The following is a 17,121-nucleotide window of genomic DNA, read 5'->3' as shown; positions in this document are numbered from 1 at the left end:
AAAAAAAAAAAAAAGCCAAAAGATCCTTAATGCCAAAGTGCATGCTGATTTTTTTTTTTTTGAGGGGGGAGGCAAAAAAAAAAAAAAAAAAAAAAAAAGCCAAAAGATCCTTAATGCCAAAGTGCATGCTGATTTTTATTTTTTTTTGAGGGGGGAGGCAGGGAAAATTAAAGTTACAACTTGTAGTAATTTTTAGTACACATTAACATAATGCTGTCATCTTATAATGAGTTTTCCAAGTGTATAATTTCTGCATTGCACAGTTATCAGATGGAGCACATTCAGAATGTGGTTTCAGAGGAAGTGTTAATATAGCAAAAAACGTTTAAAAAAGACCCTACACATGCAGTGTTCTGAGCACTATTTAAAATGGCAAAATCTGTTTCACTATTGCAAAATCCACAATTTTGAACTGATTTTTGTAACTAATGTTTTCCATCTCTTAGACTTGGTGTGGGGGGAGCGGAAAAGTTGTTTGGTTTCTCTTTGAGATGACTGAAGAAGATTTAGGGGAGTCATCATGGACTTTTTTGCATATATCTCTTTATTCTTGGACAGGAAAATAGTGAGAACAGTGATGAAAATCAAATAGTCTTTTAAAAAATACTTTGTAGTTTTAACTGTCTTAAGTCTGCTAATAATTTCAATCCATATTTCATACATAATAAGTAATTTTAGTTATGAGAGTTTCTTTAGGATGGTTTTGCTGTACTTTTGGGAGATGAGGAATTGTTTTCAGATTTCTCATGTAATCTCAATAGAATTGTTGTCAAAAACTGCAGTTGTTACTCCAGTAAGGTGTAGCTCCAAGTCACTGAAATGTTTCTGTAGGGAGACAGAACTTTTACTTGTAGATGCGGCACGTGGGTAACATTAGGGGTGATGAAATGAATGCTCTGGTGACATTTTCATCCTTGATGAAGCTCATGAAAAAAATTTAAACAGGTGTCAGTTAAATCTATTTGACTGCTTTGAAGTGAGACGAGTAGCAGAAAGCAGTGCCCACTAGAGTGCCACTGAGACAATTTGTGTTCTGTCGGAATCTAGAGGGTTTCCCAAGGGGAGATGACATACACTGGACATGGACAGTGATTTGTGGCATGAGGAGTCACAGTCTGGATGCACAAATCCTTGACTTGTGGACATCCAATAGAAGCAGTACATTTATGCAGAACTTAATAACTTCTCTTTTTGCTGTTGTGATATTTTTAACTTCTTATGGCCTCTAGGGTCCATTGTCCTAAGGTAATTCTGGTTAACAAGACAGCCTTCATCTTGGCTTAAAGTCTGGGCATTAGAAACTGTGACACTGAGCCTTTTGCATATGAATGGGTCTGGGTGACTTTTGCATTTACAATGAAGCCTGAAACCATGTGGTTTTTTTTAAATAAATATTATTTTGCTTTAATTCTATGTTTAGGAACATACAGATAACCTGCTAGTTGTAGACAATGAGAACTTTAAATAAGCTATGTATGTATGATTTCTGGTAGCTGGTGGAGTGGTGCAAATAATGGATTTTGTTAACATGTCCATGATGAATGGTTGCTAAACAGATGTTGCATGAAATTTTTATGGTGTTTTGTACATGTTAATGCAATTAGCTGATAGTCATGGCAGCTCAGCTCCTCTCACCATTAACATTATTAAATTGCTGTGTAAGTAGAAAAATTGTTCTTAAGCTGGCTGATGATAATCCCCACTCCTGGTGATTTTGCATTTAGTAGTGTATGTAGTGCTAATTTTGGAACACAGTGGTACTGCTGCCTACAAGCAGTGTGACTTGATCATTTGTCCCCCAAGATCACCAAGATGTCTTTGTCTTAATGTTGCAGCTATTAATATTTGCTTTGTGATATTTCAAGCATTTACCAATGGCTCTGTTCAGGTTACTTTTTGAGTTCAGTGCACATCTAAGTCACCTCCCCCAGCTCTGTTCTTCCCAATTTAGATTTTAGGGTGGGTAATCAGTGCAAATACCAGGTTTTCAGAAACAGCATATGAAATGTGTCAAAAGAACTTTGAGATGTCATAGGGAGAGAGTTCCTTGAGATGTTTCCTCCCAGATGACACAGCATTAATAGGTAAAATTAGTTAAATATGCAACAGAAATTAAAGACTGTAAAGTCTTGTTGTGAGGCTACAAAAACATCTGTAGGTGTCTTCAGGCATTTAATACAACCCTTGAGCATGGATTTAAAGCTCTGTCTGTATAGGAATTAGACATGCACTTCTGTAAACATGTGTGTAGGAAATGCAGTTTGAAATCTGGAGCTTATGCTCTCTGTGCAGGCTCTCTCCAGTTAATATTGCTCATTAAGGCAGACAGTTTGTTCATATAGCTTTATTTTGCATTCATCAATATCTGTTGATGAAAACACAAGCTTTGCAACTGTAGAAATTGTATGGGAAATCAGAAACCACATACAAAAAATAGCATATAATTAGTGAAGTTGAGTTAAGTGCCAAAATCTTTTTAAAAGGTCAGGAAAATAAGCATTTGGAGAACAAAAGTACCTATCAATATTCATCACAGAAAAGATCAAGCAAGGAAAAAACTTGGGATGTTCTGTTTACCAAAAAACTGATGTTAGTGCCGTGGGCAATGGGTGTTTTTTACAGCTGAGTTAGTAATTTTATAAGAAACCATGTGACAGAAAGGTTTTGATACATCTATGCAGAGAAACAAAGTACCTGGGATAAAGGAATTTTGGGGGTTTTTAAGTGCTTAAAAAAGGCATTTGAGGATCTATTTTGAAGTACCTTGGCTTGGTATCTTGCTACTATAGTCACATGTTTTTTTTTTAAATATTGTGTTGGTTCCTCTTGAGTTCATCACAGGATTTAAGTGCATGAGGAGAAATCAGAGGAGCTCAGACCACAGTTTTCTCTGAGACACTTGTGTTCTGCTACTCTGCCTAGTAGAAAAACCATGTTTATATTAAATTTGCTGCATATGATAAATGTAAAAACTTACTACATGTTACTGATGATGGACATGTAATGTGCAACACATTTCCCCTTGGAGGAGTGTTGCCTGAGTCTATTTCCAGAAGCTATTTGTCATGTGATCAGCTGCATGCAAAGGTTTTCCAGAAGTGGCCTCTAATATTCAGCACTTCAGCTGCTCACCTTCTCTGCTTTTCAAGGGGGCTGGATTTTTTTTCAGAAAGTGCTGGGATCTTCACTTTGCATTATAGACTTTGCAATAGAACCACTTGATCACCTTTTATTTCAATAAACCTCACTGGAGATGCCCATACAGGGAATTTCCTGCCTTCGCATGTTTTGTTGTTGTTGTTGATTATGTTTTTTTCCTTTGTATGGATTTTCTTTTTTCTGTCCTCAGGATATTGTTTTGCAGAGTTTTTTCACTGGCCTTTAAACTCAGATAATATTATGTGGGTTTATACTATTAGCTCTTATTCTGATTCATATCCCTTCTCCCTCCATCCTTGTTTTGTCTTTAGTTATTCTTACAGCCCCTAAGATTAGTATTTTAATTAAATTATATTGAAATATAGCATTGTCAACTCATGCAGTATTTGTTTTTTTTAAATGTTCTGGGCTAAGTATCACATACATGTGAGAAACTATGAGCTTTCCTTTAGCAAAATGTAGGCTATTTGTTTATATTATTGAAAAAAATTGAAGCTTGAGTATGTGAAAGAGTGAGGCTTCAAAAATGCACATCCCTCTCACCAAGATCATTCCCTAGTGGTATGTTGGAATTTTGAGATCATATAACATGGGTCTTAGACATTTGGGACAGATAGTCTTAAAAATATTTTTATTTATTTTGAAAGTGAATATTTGCTGTCTTTCTAATGCTTGTAAAGACACAGACATACCATGTGTTGCATCTATGTCTATATTCCCCCAGTAGTTGAACTTCACCAGCAAAGGTGAAGTTATTTGCACATTTAAAAAGTGAAAATAAAATTTATCTAAAAAATTCAAGTGCCCAGTATCTGTCTTTGAGGGGTCTCTAGTTTAGTTTTGCTCTGGAATACTGCTGGACCAAATGCTTTTATTCTGCCACATGTCAGCCTGAGCTTACTGAAATGGAGTGAGCTTAATTTATGAGCTTAATGCTTTCCTGTGTCAGGCATGACCTGTGAATATATCCCATGAAATATTTGTGTCTGCTGTATTTTTTCAGTTCCTGGTGGAAAAAATAGCTCTGAACCACCTGCCAGGCTAGTTCAGTATTTGGCAGGCTCCTCTTCCAACCTTATGGAGAATATCCAGGACTATTGCTGCGGAATATGGGAGTAGAATGTCAGACAAATATCTTCTGAACCTTTGAGCAGTTTTCCAGCGTGATTCTTATGAGCTGTATTAAAATAATTTTAATAGCCTGCAGAAGAATAAATGGAAATGCCAAATCAATAACAAAAAACACCCAGAATGGTGCCAGCAGAAAGGGGGAAAAGAGACCAGGACAGCAGTAAATTCAGCTCTGCTAATGGGCAAGGCATGCAAACCATATTATATAAAGTGGTGGGAAGTATTTTGTGACCACAGGGTGAAAGGTTTTCCCTGCTTCCTCTTCAAGGCTTGTCAGTGTGGTGTGTCTCTGTGCTATTACTTTGTGGCCTGTCCTTATCAAAAGTGCCTTTCCTTCTCACAGTTTGTCAGCAGGAGCAGAAACCTGAATATACCATGTAGTACTGCCAGCTTTTCCTCTGCTCTTGTGTGTGTTGGAAGGACTGGGGAGCACTGGCTGTGGGTGAAGGGAGTTGCTCTTGTAGGGAGGAGCACCCAAGTGCTGGCAGCGTCATCTGCTGCATCCCTGCTCCCTGCACAAGGATTTAGGTGGAGCTGGCTCAAGGCTGCAGTGTGCCAACTGCTGCACAGGCATTAGGTGAGCAGCTTTAAGCTCTTGGGCAGTCATTTCCCAGCTCTGAAAGGGAGTGAAAAAAGCCAAAGGTGTGTAGGGGGTTATCAGTGCAATGCAGCAAGTGTGACATTAATGTGATATTCCTTCTCTCTTAACTGTCGTTGTTGGGACGGAGAGCGGCAGACAGGTGAAAGCACAAAGTCCAGAAGAATAAGGTTATCCAGAGGTCATTCCAACTCATTCACATCCACAGCCTCACGTACAGCACTTGGTACCATTCCTGTATTGGATGCAGACTGAAGGTTGGCAAGAAGAGAGGGAACACTGCAGGCACGGTGCAGTACTTGTGCATTCTTAATGTGCTCAAATTCTGGGTAGAATTAATAGGAGCAATTCACCAGTGAGGATTTGAGGAGATGTAATTATTAAATAGGCATTCATGAGCTGTTGGATGTTGAATAGCTCTAGATTAGTTTTATAAAAATCAGAGTTCCTGAGGCTTACAGTTTTTAATCACTTTAAAGAAGAGTAAGAATATAAGAACAGCCAGTAGTCTCACAGGAAAAATCAATCTAGAAAAGGCTTCTTTCTTTTAGCTGAATATCCTGTGGCCATTAGCTAAATATTTGGAGAAGGAAATTAAGAGCAAGATAAGCAATCACTAATTGTTCTCTTGTTGTGTTCTCCTTGTTGTATTCTTCTTGTTGTATTCTGGCAGTCTGACTTTTTTTAGGCATAGAAATTATTTCTTTGTCTTAAAAAGTCTCTTTACCAATTTACCATTTTCTGCCCAGCATGGGTTTTATGAGGTCTTTTCTAGATATTCAGTATGATGATCAAGTTCTGGTTGCATTGAAAATGCTGTGATTTTATTTTTTTTTTAAAGGGATATTGAGTGTACATATTACCCCTATTCTGAGGAAAAAAAAAAAATCTTGTGTGAACCCACTGTAAAAATGCAGGGGCTTTAAAAATACTATAAATCTGTAATGGCACCCTGATAAGATGTTCTGTTCCTAACAGATATGAAATCATGGCTAAACGTAATATTTATACAGCAGGTTGTGGAGTAATTTATTTTGTCTATGGCTTTGTGTTCACATGGTTATTATCCCAAGCCGCTTTATCTAGACCAGTGCAGCAGGTAGAGTCATACAATGGTATGGGTTGAAGGGACTTTGGAAGGCAGAGCCTTCTTTCTGGGGTTAACTGGGGCTACAGAGACTTTCTGATTTCCTTCCTTACTGCCTTTGTTTAAAAATCTAACTCCGGTTAGGCATCCAGCTAGTGGGGCTACTTTCCTTGGAGCAGGTGTCAGTGCTCTCCATTCTGGCCTGCCAACACTGCATGAAAGGAGCCATGAATGGGAGGATTTTCTTGATTTATAGGCTGTTAGTATTGAAATAGAGCACACAAGACAAGGCAGGGTGGAAATAATTACTGTGTGCTTCACAGAGTGGATGTGATGCTTTTTCTTGGTCACACATCAGAACCAGGTAAAATAATGACCTAAAATGGTATCCAAATGTTCCTGTCCCTGTAATCTCAATGCAGTTGTTTCTCTGAACATAAGTGGTTACTGCTATGTCTGTGTATCGTAATTTTTGACTTCACTCCTTTGTACCTAGTTCACATCAGTATGAACACTATATATGTTATTCACCACCAAAAATTCAGAGACTGTGTTTAAAAATTGACTCCAACTCTTACAACAGGGACTTGAAGGGCAAGTCAAAAAGAAAATTGCATTTTAATGCTGGTTTTCTTGAAACGAAAAATTCTCTGAGATGTTCCTGAAAAGATATGCATAGCTTAATTGTGAATCATAATGCTACTTAAATGCCTGCATTAATTTTATGTTAGATTTCAGTCATCAGTGCATGGATAAATGTTTTTGTGGCATTATGAATGCTTGACTTGCTGTTGTACTTAAAATTATTTTTTTTTATTTGCCAAGCTGTGCAAAGAGAATCTTGTGGATGTTTTCCATGGCACAACACTTACCAAAAAATACCTACATGGTTGTACAAACAGCAATGATCTATAAACCCTTTCATAAAGTGTTTTGAAGGTGATATATAGAGTCCTCAATGTAACAAAACAGTAGTGGAATTCTCTGCTTTTCTTTTGAGAATTTGGAAAAAATAAAGACAAATATATTTTGCTTGGTTTTGGCTTCTTTGGGCAGATGTGGCAATTGTTAGTTGAGGTCACATGTGTGGCTCTGTACACAGAGCATGAAGCTCAAACTGTCATGTGGGAAGCAGTATTGTCAGAACTGAAGTATTCAAAAGCCTGCAGTGAAACCTTCAGGCTTTGAACTGGTTTATTTTGATTTTGTGAGCTTGTAAGCCACCTTCGCAACTCATTGTTATGGTTTACTCTGAAAATCTAAAGGTGTAAAACCAAGCAGAACTAGAACTCGGTGGGGTCATGGAAGCAATGTGAAGGTAGATGCTGCTCTAAGATGCTGAAGGCTATAGGGGCAGTTTTTAAAACAATAAAAAGTATTATGCATAAAATTATTCCCTAGAGACCCTAAATCAAACTGTAGCCCCTTGTATGTAACAATGATTTTTATTGGGTTCTAAGTATAAAAGAGAGGACAACATTTAATGTATTCTAAGTCTTCTGTCAGGATTTGACTGCCAGCATAAAAATCCAATGTAATGGTGATTCCTAAAACCTCTGACCTCACACCTGGAAATACTGCAAAGAAGCTTTGTGCTGCTCAGTGATCAAATTTTAATGATCTGCAAGCACACAGCAGTTCAATTAGCAGGCCTTCTCTTCTCTGGTGAGACTTCTCCTGGAGTACTGCATCCAGCTCGGTAGATGATAGACATGGGCCTGTCAGGGCAGGCCCAGAGAAGGGACAGACAGATGATCAGAAGGCTGGAGCACTTCTCCTCTGAGGAGAGGCTAGAGGCTGAGATACTGGTGCTTCAGCCTGGAGAAAGAAGGCTCCAAGGGAACAGCCTTCCCAGTACTGAAAAGGGACTTCTAAGAAAGATGGGGGTGATTTATAGTAGGGGCTGTAGCAACAGGACAACGGTTTTCACCTGAAGGAGGGTGAATTTAGAGCAGATATAAAGAAGAAATTTTGGGAGTTGTTTTAAATAAGGGTATTGAGATACTGGAAGAGATTGTCTAGAGGTGATAGATGCCCTATCCTTGGAAACATTCAGGATCAGGCTGGATGGGGTCTGAGCAACCTGATCTGGTCGAAGATGTCCTTGTTCATTGCAGGGGACTGGACTAGATGACCTTTCAAAGGTCCCTTCCAATCAAAAAAGAAAGAAAATAAAAGATTGCTCAGTAGATAAACCAACAGCCCTGCAGTGGCCTGATGCTGTCTCACAGTGGCTGTATTCATTGAGCAGCCTGGCCTAGCCCTGCACACATCCTCCCTTCCCCAGTGATGTCCCATACGGACTTTGGGGTCATCAAGCCTCAGGTTTCTCCTACCCATCCTGCTGGACTACAAAGCCCAATTGCTTTGATCTTGTGATGTGGACTACTTCTGTCCCACCACCTACTCCATTTCTTGCTGCTCTAGATAAACACTGTTTCTTTTTTGCTTTGCAGTTTAAGCACTGTGTTAAAATACATGTCATTTTCACAACTAACACGGTTCTCTGCATGCTGGATCTTTTTGTAGAGGTCAGCAGAACTCTGGTTTGGATTTAATTCAGAACTTTTAGAGGCATGTAAAGAAGGAAGCTTGCTCTTTTTATTTCAGCCGTCAGGATTGCCAGTATTTTGCTTTAGAACCTGCTTGTAATAAAAACAGATTCCAGAATCAATTCTTATTTCTGTACCTTACTGACAAAACCATCGTATCTCCTCTGCATCCACTACCTGTTTCTTTTCAGTGTCCAGTCTTCTTCAGATGCGTTGCTTCGTAGTTGCATCTTTTGCAGTCTCTGTGTTAGAAACTGTCCTTGAAAAGGTTTAGTGGATGTTTCCCAAAATAGATGCTCTAAGGAATATTGTATGGAATTCCCAGGAGAGCAACTGCATGGGTTTGGGTTAGATCTGCAGGCTTGTTTTGTTTCTAGTACAGCTCAGGGTGGTAAGTAAATGTAATGTTAAAAACTTAAAAGAAGGTTACATGATGTCTTGAAAACAATACCATAAAAATTCAACTTCAAAAGAAAAATTCAGCCTAAACATATTGAGCAAGTTCAGGCAAGCAAGTCTATACCTAGAAAAGCTTGGTTGTGATGAGACTGTTTAATAGCCATGCTGAAAAAAAATAGGTTTCCTTGTTTGGGTTGCTCCTTTATTCAATCACTAAATCCAGACCAGAAATCAGTGGCTGTTTGAGTTATTTCACTGGGCCTCTTGTCTCTGGATGGGGAGGAGGGAGAACGACAGCAAAAAACATAGTATACCTATGTTCTGCAGGATTTATCTTGCTGATTTTTTTCCCCTGTGTGAGGTACTTTCTTTTGGCACTTCAAATTTATGTTATTTATTTTTGATCCTTATGTTCTAGTGCAGAGCTTCCACTTGGAGCTGAGAGTTATCTCAGGGAGGGAGAGAGTGCTATGAGTGCCTTCTGTTTTTCTGTGAGAAGAATGTTTCTGTCCTCCAGAAATTCTGTGTTGGAGCAATGAGCTGCAGTTTGGAAGGACTGTGTATCACTGCTCTGAAGGACAAGCATATGTAAAGATAACTGGCTCAGCAGCCAGATAGAGGCAGAACAGGGATAGATGCAGCAAAATAGAGGCAGAATGAGTTTTAAACAAAGGAAGACTTATGTTTAACTATGTCATTATGTTGAATTTATATCTGTTACATCATTGCACTTAATGAGCACATGAGGAACTTTGTGATGTTGAATATACCTAAACCCATGAAGAGACTTTTTCATGTTTATTTCACTTCCATCTGATATTGTTTACAGTAACTTTAATGAATATATAACTAGCCATAAACCCTAAAATGTTAATCTGTATTCATGGTGAATAGTATTAGAGTATCTCTGGGTACATTTCATGGTTTTACATTAATAAAACTTTCTGCTTTTTATTACCGTGCAAGAAAATAAAACATGGTGTCAAGAGAGATTTAAGCCAGTATTCCATCTCCAATACTGTTATTCTGCAGATGGATAACATGAAATTCATGCAGAGAATCACTTTGTTCCTATAGTAAAAAGAAATATTTGGGCTCAAAGCTTCTGCTAGGCTAGTAAGCTATCAGAATGAATACGATTTTCATAGTAGGTTTGGTATTATGAGTTTATGTAAAATATTGCTTTTTAGTGAGTGATGTATTCATTTTCATTCACTTAGGGTGAGGCCCAAAATACATCTGCTTCTTTATCAAAAAGAGCAGATGCTGCCATTAAATTGCTCAAATTTACCATCAGAAAATGGTATTGCACTTCTGTTTTGGCACTTAGTCTTTATACTCAGTTATTTTTTTCATGCTCAATATCAGTCTTTTTGTGATGGCTTCCGTATAACAGATAGAATAGTGATTGGGGGTGGAAACCTTCAGTTCTGGGGTTTACTACAGTTTTTTTTGGTAGGATATAAAATGCTGTAAATTTATGGAATACAAAGCTGTTTCCTCAGGATGCAGAATTTGGCTCCTTTGTGTATGTGGTATTTTGTGCTATTTTCAGTGCTATAGAATTTTATGGCTTAATTGTCTAGCAAAGTGCATCATCAGCATTGCATATTTGCATTGGCATGTCAGTCTTGTTTTTTTTAAATAAATAGAATATGTAGTAAATCATAAGTGGCTTTTCAGAATTAAAATTAAGTCAGTGAATGAGTTGATTTGTCCTTGCATATGATAAGTGTGTTTGTTTGCAGACTACCATGCTTGCTGTTGAGATGTATTGTAATGGAAAGATTGAAAAACAAGGAGAAGAAAATGTGAGGATGGTGTGGGACAGACAAAGGACAGCAACTTTGACACAGTTGTTCTTGGAGCCCAGGTTTGGATGTTGTATGTGACATCCTGCATGTTTTTTGCAGGAGATTTCACACAGTCAGTGTGGGTTTGTTAAACATTCGATAAGTCCAGTTGACAAGTGTGCTATGCTTGCAGAACCTGCAGCCTAGAAATATGGAGGACAATGTAAAGGGTGTTTGCATAAGAGGGCAAAAAAAGCCTGCTGCTTATATGACATTAAGCCTTTGTCATTGATGTTGGTTGGTTGGTAGGACAAGCAAGTGCCATGGGAAAAATCTGCCGAGGGAGCAAGTGCAATTAGTTACCAGCATTTGAATTATTCATCCAAATTAGGACTTCAATCTGTTAATAAAGTTAGGAGTAGGAAAATACAAGCGTCTGACACTGGTGGTAGCTCCAGATTAGAAAAACTTTTGCCTTCAGCTAAGTTGTCTCAAAGATGGGAAGTTGTTTTAAGGACACCATGGCTCCATGCAGGAGGAAGACTCAGCAAACCAGTAGAATACCTTGTGGTTTCTAAATTAATTGTGGCTGAAGTATCATTAAGGGGAGGAGACAAGCCAAGGGCACAGAGAGAACCAGGCACATGCTGGTCCTTAACTGTGAGACCTCCTGGTCACTTCAGTAGCAGCAGTCTGCTGTAGCTTTGACATTGTTCATGTTCTCTGGTCCATCAGAAGCCTGTCAGTTCTGAAGCTTTACTGTTGGCAACTGTTCTTATTTTCCCTTTGTCTAGAAGGTATCAAGTAGGCTGTTCTATCAAATAATTTTGGTGCATTTACTCTCTCAGTTCTCCATTTTCCCGCTTTCATCTTGTGCTTGGGCAGGCTGTTGGGAGTGGCACATGAGGTGATGCTGCAGTATGGAGGGAACAGTGGTGGCACTCCTTCTTCCAGGCAAGGTCCAGCCACATATCATGGCCACAGCTGACTGAAATCTCTTGATTTTACTGACAGTTTTCTTACTGAGATTTTCAACTGCTGTTGAAATTCCAGAGAGCTATTTCCTTTAAGACTTGTTTTTTAACCTTACAGAATTTAATTTAGATTAAATAGTCCTGTTGGTGATCAGTGAAGAACTAACATCTCCTTCAGTTCTGCTAAAATTATGTTTGTTGATACAGACATTTGGTTTGGGTCAGTATTGGTCAACATTGGACAATATTGGATGCCTCTCTTCATCTGAAGTCTTGGCTTCCACTGGATATTAATTTGGGGTCGTTTTTGTTTTGTTGGGCATTTCCTGTTGTCTGGTTTTGGTTTTTGTTGTTGTTGCTTCACACAGCACAAACCCACACACCCCTCCCTAGCATGAAGTATCTTTTTCTTCTTATGACGATGGAAAACTACCATTGCATTCCCAGACACAGCAATTCTGGGCAGGGAGCAGGACAAGCCCCCAGCTCTAGAGGAGCTTTTCTAAAGGCACTTCATTTTAGCAGCAGATACTTATCCTCTTTTTGAAAACTTTATGAGCAATGCCTTATCGAAACAGATTTTTTTGTTTATTTACCTCTTCTGGTGAGCCTCTGAAGTACAAATTGGTGACAGGGTTGGAGGAAATGGAGCGAGCTTATTTTCTTTCTGTTTATCGTCTGGAAATGATCCCGGAGTTCTGCCTTTATTTGTATACATTGTGTAAGTGTCAGAGCTTAGGCTCATGGAACACATTTGCAGAAGATTTGGGAGTGAAGTGATATTTGTTTTGACAAATAGGTTATGGCAGGTAAAAGCAAATTATTTTACTCAATTCTTTCTGTACAATAACTCTGTTATGTACTTTTATAAGTCCTGAGCTGTCTTCTAAGCAAGCCACTTAAAGGATTTCATATTGTTGTTTGATTAAAGGAAAAACTGTGCTCTCTAGGATTTTCAAATTTGAGAGAGAATCTTACTGCAAATTTGACATTATCTTGGTAGCTTGGTGACTTGATCTTCAAAAAACCATAGAATGGTTTGGTTTAGAAGGGACCTTAAAGATCATCCAGCTCCAAGCCTTCCTCCCATGGGCAGAGACACCTTCCATTAGACCAGGTTGCTCAGGGGCCCCATTCAGCCTGGGTCTTCCAGGGATGGGGCTTCCACAAATTCTGTGGGCAGCCTGTGCCAGTGCCTCACCCTCACAATAAAGAATTTGTTCCTGGTATCTAATCTAAACCTATCTTCTTCACTTTAAGGCAATTTCCCCTTGTTCTATCACTATACTCCCATGTAAAAAGGTTGTATACTCAGCTCCAAAAGGCTCCAACTTTCTTGTAGTCCCTTTAGGTACAGAATGCTCCAGGGAGCTTTCCCTTCTCCAGGCTGAAAACACCCAACTCTCTTCCTGTCTTTGAAGAAGATGTAATTTAGCCTGTTTTCCAGGTTAGAGATTGTACCAGTGACAATCATATGTGTAGTTTATTTTAGTATATAGCAAACAGAATGGGTTTGTATGGAGGTTATTTTTATTTTTGTTAATTGGGCTTCTAGTGATGACAGATCACCAAATGTGTTACTAGGTATTGTTTCTTGATTGATTTGACTTTAAATTTAATTTGCATGTTGCCTCTTCTTAGCTGTAATATGGAAAACAAATGTAGGATTTAGAGAAGAGGGGATTAGTGATAGCAAGATGCATATAAAATCATCTCACACTGTTTTAACAGTGAGCAATTGCTGGCTTGCAATTCAGAATTCATTTTTCTAATACGCTTATGTTAACAGTTTTATAATTAAGCTTCACTTAAAATTATAATAATAATTTCCTTTTCCATTCAAGCATAACAAAGCACTTAAACAAGCATTAATAAGCCTCATATCATCTTTGAAAAATAAGTATTATTGCCCCTATTTTATAGTTGGGTAAACATAATTGAGGGTAAGTGATTTAGTCTGAAGGGACAAATCCTGCAAAGGGCACCTCCTGGATACCCCTCTGTGAACCTCAGTGCTAAAGTGCAGATATCAGGGAAGATCCTTGAGTATTGAGGCTTAGTAACAAAAAACAACCTCAACAATGCTTAGTGTGGATGGAAAACTGTAAATAAACATGCATTGTGGCAGAAAATGTGGCTCAGATTCTGGTGGAAAAGACAGGTCTGTGGTGCATCGCTCTGGGCAAGGGAGGAGATCTCTGTGCTCTCTGCTGCTGTGGAGATGAGGAGCCAAGGAACACATCCTGGAGTGGGTTGCCACAAAAGCAATCCATGAGCATCCTCTGACCAAAGCATCATGGTCAGTCTCTTATTTCACAGCTCACTTGTTCAAACATGGAGACCCTGAATCTTGGCTGGGTTATAGGACTTTGATCATCCCTTGACAAAATGCTCAGCCCAAGCTGGATTTGAGGGACCTCTTGTGTTACCTCAGTTCTCTGAAGTTTGTCCAGTACCTTCCAAGCAAAGGCTTTGTATGTAACCTTTCGACAATGTGTGCAAACAGAAAAAGAAAGCAGTCTAAGGTCAGTTGCACATTCACATAGGGAAAAATTTCCTTCCTTTTGGGAAGTTGATTGGTGGGAGATCAGCAGGATGCATTTAATGCATTTAATGCAATTTAATTTTTCTCTATTACTAATACAGTAAAATTAGACTCAATTAAAGCTGACTTTGCTGCCACTTCCAGAAATATATCCTCACCTGCACCACAGCAGGAAATGCAGACTAACTAATTACAGATCCCTCAATGGAAGGCATACCTCAGCAGGCTAGGAATAGAAAATCTTCCTTCCTTCAGAAGAAAAAAAGAAAAAAATAGAAGCAAACCATCATAAATAGTGATGAAGCCATATGCAAATTAAAAGCCCACCTTTTGGGGAGATGGAGAATTTCAGCGTGGCCAAAGACTGCTGTTGGCTTCTAACGTAAATTACACTCCGGTGTTGCTTAGTGATATTTTTCAGATATATCATCACTGTACCTATGTAGCATGTGTAAAGTTCACAAATACAGAAGTTAATGCCATTTACATTGATCAACAGCTTACATCCATTACTGTGGTTGAAAAGGCTACATAAGATATGTTGTATATAACAATGCATATACATTGTTGTACAGCATATGGAAATCTCTCTATTGTAAATTCAATATTACAAATTTATAGGCAAAACATTTTGATATGACTGAAAAATCTTTTTCTTTCTATTTCCTGAGAGGTAGTTGGGATATGAGAATGTAAGGTGTTTCTGACAAGTATTTAACTTTGGTGCATATTAGAAGTTCAAGTACTTACCATATCTAAGCAGTATTTGTCCTTAAATTAATTATTGAATAGAAGTTACATTCATGAATATTGATACTTACCCACAGATTAAAGGGGCAATGAGTCAGTTGGTACCTGACTACTACAGAAGGAGCAAAAATTGAAGTAGTGCTGTCTCTTAGTTCATTTTTAGGAGTGAAAAATTATGATAAGGAAGATTTATTTTCTAATAGGAAAGAATATAATTATTTTGCTGCCTCGTTGGTGTCAGTAGTAGACTAATAGAAAAACTAGTCTGTCTCTAGGAGGTCTTATAAGGAACCAAATAAGCAATGTAATCAGAATACTAGAGTCAAAATGGAAGAAAATAAAAATTTGGGATACTCCTCTGCATTAGCCTGCAGTTAGTTTTGTTTAACCTTGATTTGAGATGCAACAGCATTCATTGACGACTGAACTTTTGTTATGAAAATAAGTATTCAGCTGCATTCTGTCACTTTTGGATGCTTTATTGTTACTCTCAACAGCATTTCTGGATGCAGTATTACCCACAGGACTGAAAAAGAGAGAGTTCTTTACTGGGATAATTGTATGCATAACTTTAAAATTAAGCAACTGAAGCATCCTAACACATCTAACTTTAAGCAGCTGAATGGTGTCTCAGACTATCCAGGTATCTAAAATTAAGCACAACATTGAGAACATTACTGCATTATGTTTGAATGCAGAAAACAGAATTGCAAGACAGCAGAAACAAAGTTTCCACGGGCAGAAGTCAGTTTTGTCTCCAGTGTAAGTCTTTGACAGCCTCCCACCACACAGTTGCATGTACATCATCGTTTTATTCAACCCCAGCAATACCAGCATGTTTGTTGGCTAAAATGGATGGACTTTCTCACTGCCACTGCAGTTAGACCAAGAGTGAAATAAAAGGCATGAGGCTGAAACCGAGCTCTCATTATTAGGTACCAGACAGCTATAATCCCATCTGTGGAGATGTACAGCCAGCATCTGGGTCATGTGAAATACTCCCTCCCTCCAACCAGAAGCCTTCTAATGATTATTCATGATTAATTTTAAAGCAAGCTCTGCAATACATTAAGTGAATGTATTCTCATATTTAGAATCCCTCCCACTGAACAGCATTTCAAGCAGCTATTATTATAGCAGTCCTGACAACTCCCTGATTAATCCTCATCCATGTGTGTCAGATATTATTAACACTTAAGTAGTCAAAGCTCAATCTTTATTACTCTTTGAGCCTGTTTCTCCATGCAGAGCCTGAGTGGAGCTGTCACATGTGTCACTCTGTCAAGCCAGGATGCATGACCCATTCCCACTTGGTAATTTGTTTACTGACATGTCTTGTATAAAGTGCCTCTCTAAAGATGGTGCTGGCAGTTCTAACCACCGGTGCACAAGTCAGTGGTGGTGGCTGCTGTCCTTTGAGGATAAATAGGTGTGCTGTAGGTGTGGCACACCCTTAGTGCAGTGCTAGCTGCTTCCTATGCACGCTGCTGACGCTCTGCTGATGCTCAGTCTGCTGGGACTGCAGCACGGGGCACCAGTGGTCACCGTGTGGGCACAGTCTTGGCCAGAGCAGGTGACTTGGCTCAGGTACTCCCTGGAGTGTTTGTCCTGCTGCTCCTGATCTGCTGTCATGTAGCAGTTGCTGCAGTGGGCAAGATAGGTTTCATCTGGCATATTCTGCCACTGGATCTTCTGGAACAATCTTTACAATTTTGGATTTAGAAGTGACTTTGAATTCACTGGCTGGGTTCTGTCAGTTAAGAGTAGGTGTCTCATGCATCTGTCTTCTTTCATTACAAACTGAATTTTACCTGGATTGACCTTAAAATTTTGTGTTTGGGCCTTTGCTGTCTCTGGCTTCAGTCTCTGCCTGAATTGATGCTCTTATGCTGTCATTATCTATTATGTGCTGGCAACACCTTCAGGTTTTTTTGTGTTCATTAGCAAAAGTACTTTGTCAGCTTATTTAACTTAATTCCCAGAAATAAGAAGAATGCAAAGCATTTTTTTCCCCCTCCTTCAAAGTATATGCTTCAGACAGTTGATTTGCTGATCTGATTTGATGACTAAGTACATTTTTAGCAATGTGGCTGCACTGAATGTCTGCTATGAGAACTGAGGAATGCTGTCTCT

At 38.7% G+C, this 17,121-nt stretch overlaps 1 protein-coding gene across 8 annotated transcripts in view; it reads left to right on the top strand.

Moving 5' to 3' along the window:
• MAPK10 (mitogen-activated protein kinase 10) overlaps positions 1-17,121 on the top strand; it is a 147,075-nt gene that overhangs the window by 4,970 nt on the left and 124,984 nt on the right. The window lies entirely within an intron of this gene.

Source organism: Passer montanus, unplaced genomic scaffold, assembly GCF_014805655.1.
Source record: "Passer montanus isolate IOZ18808 unplaced genomic scaffold, ASM1480565v1 scaffold23, whole genome shotgun sequence".
Lineage (NCBI taxonomy): Eukaryota > Metazoa > Chordata > Aves > Passeriformes > Passeridae > Passer > Passer montanus.
This window is presented reverse-complemented; position numbering and strand designations above follow the sequence as displayed.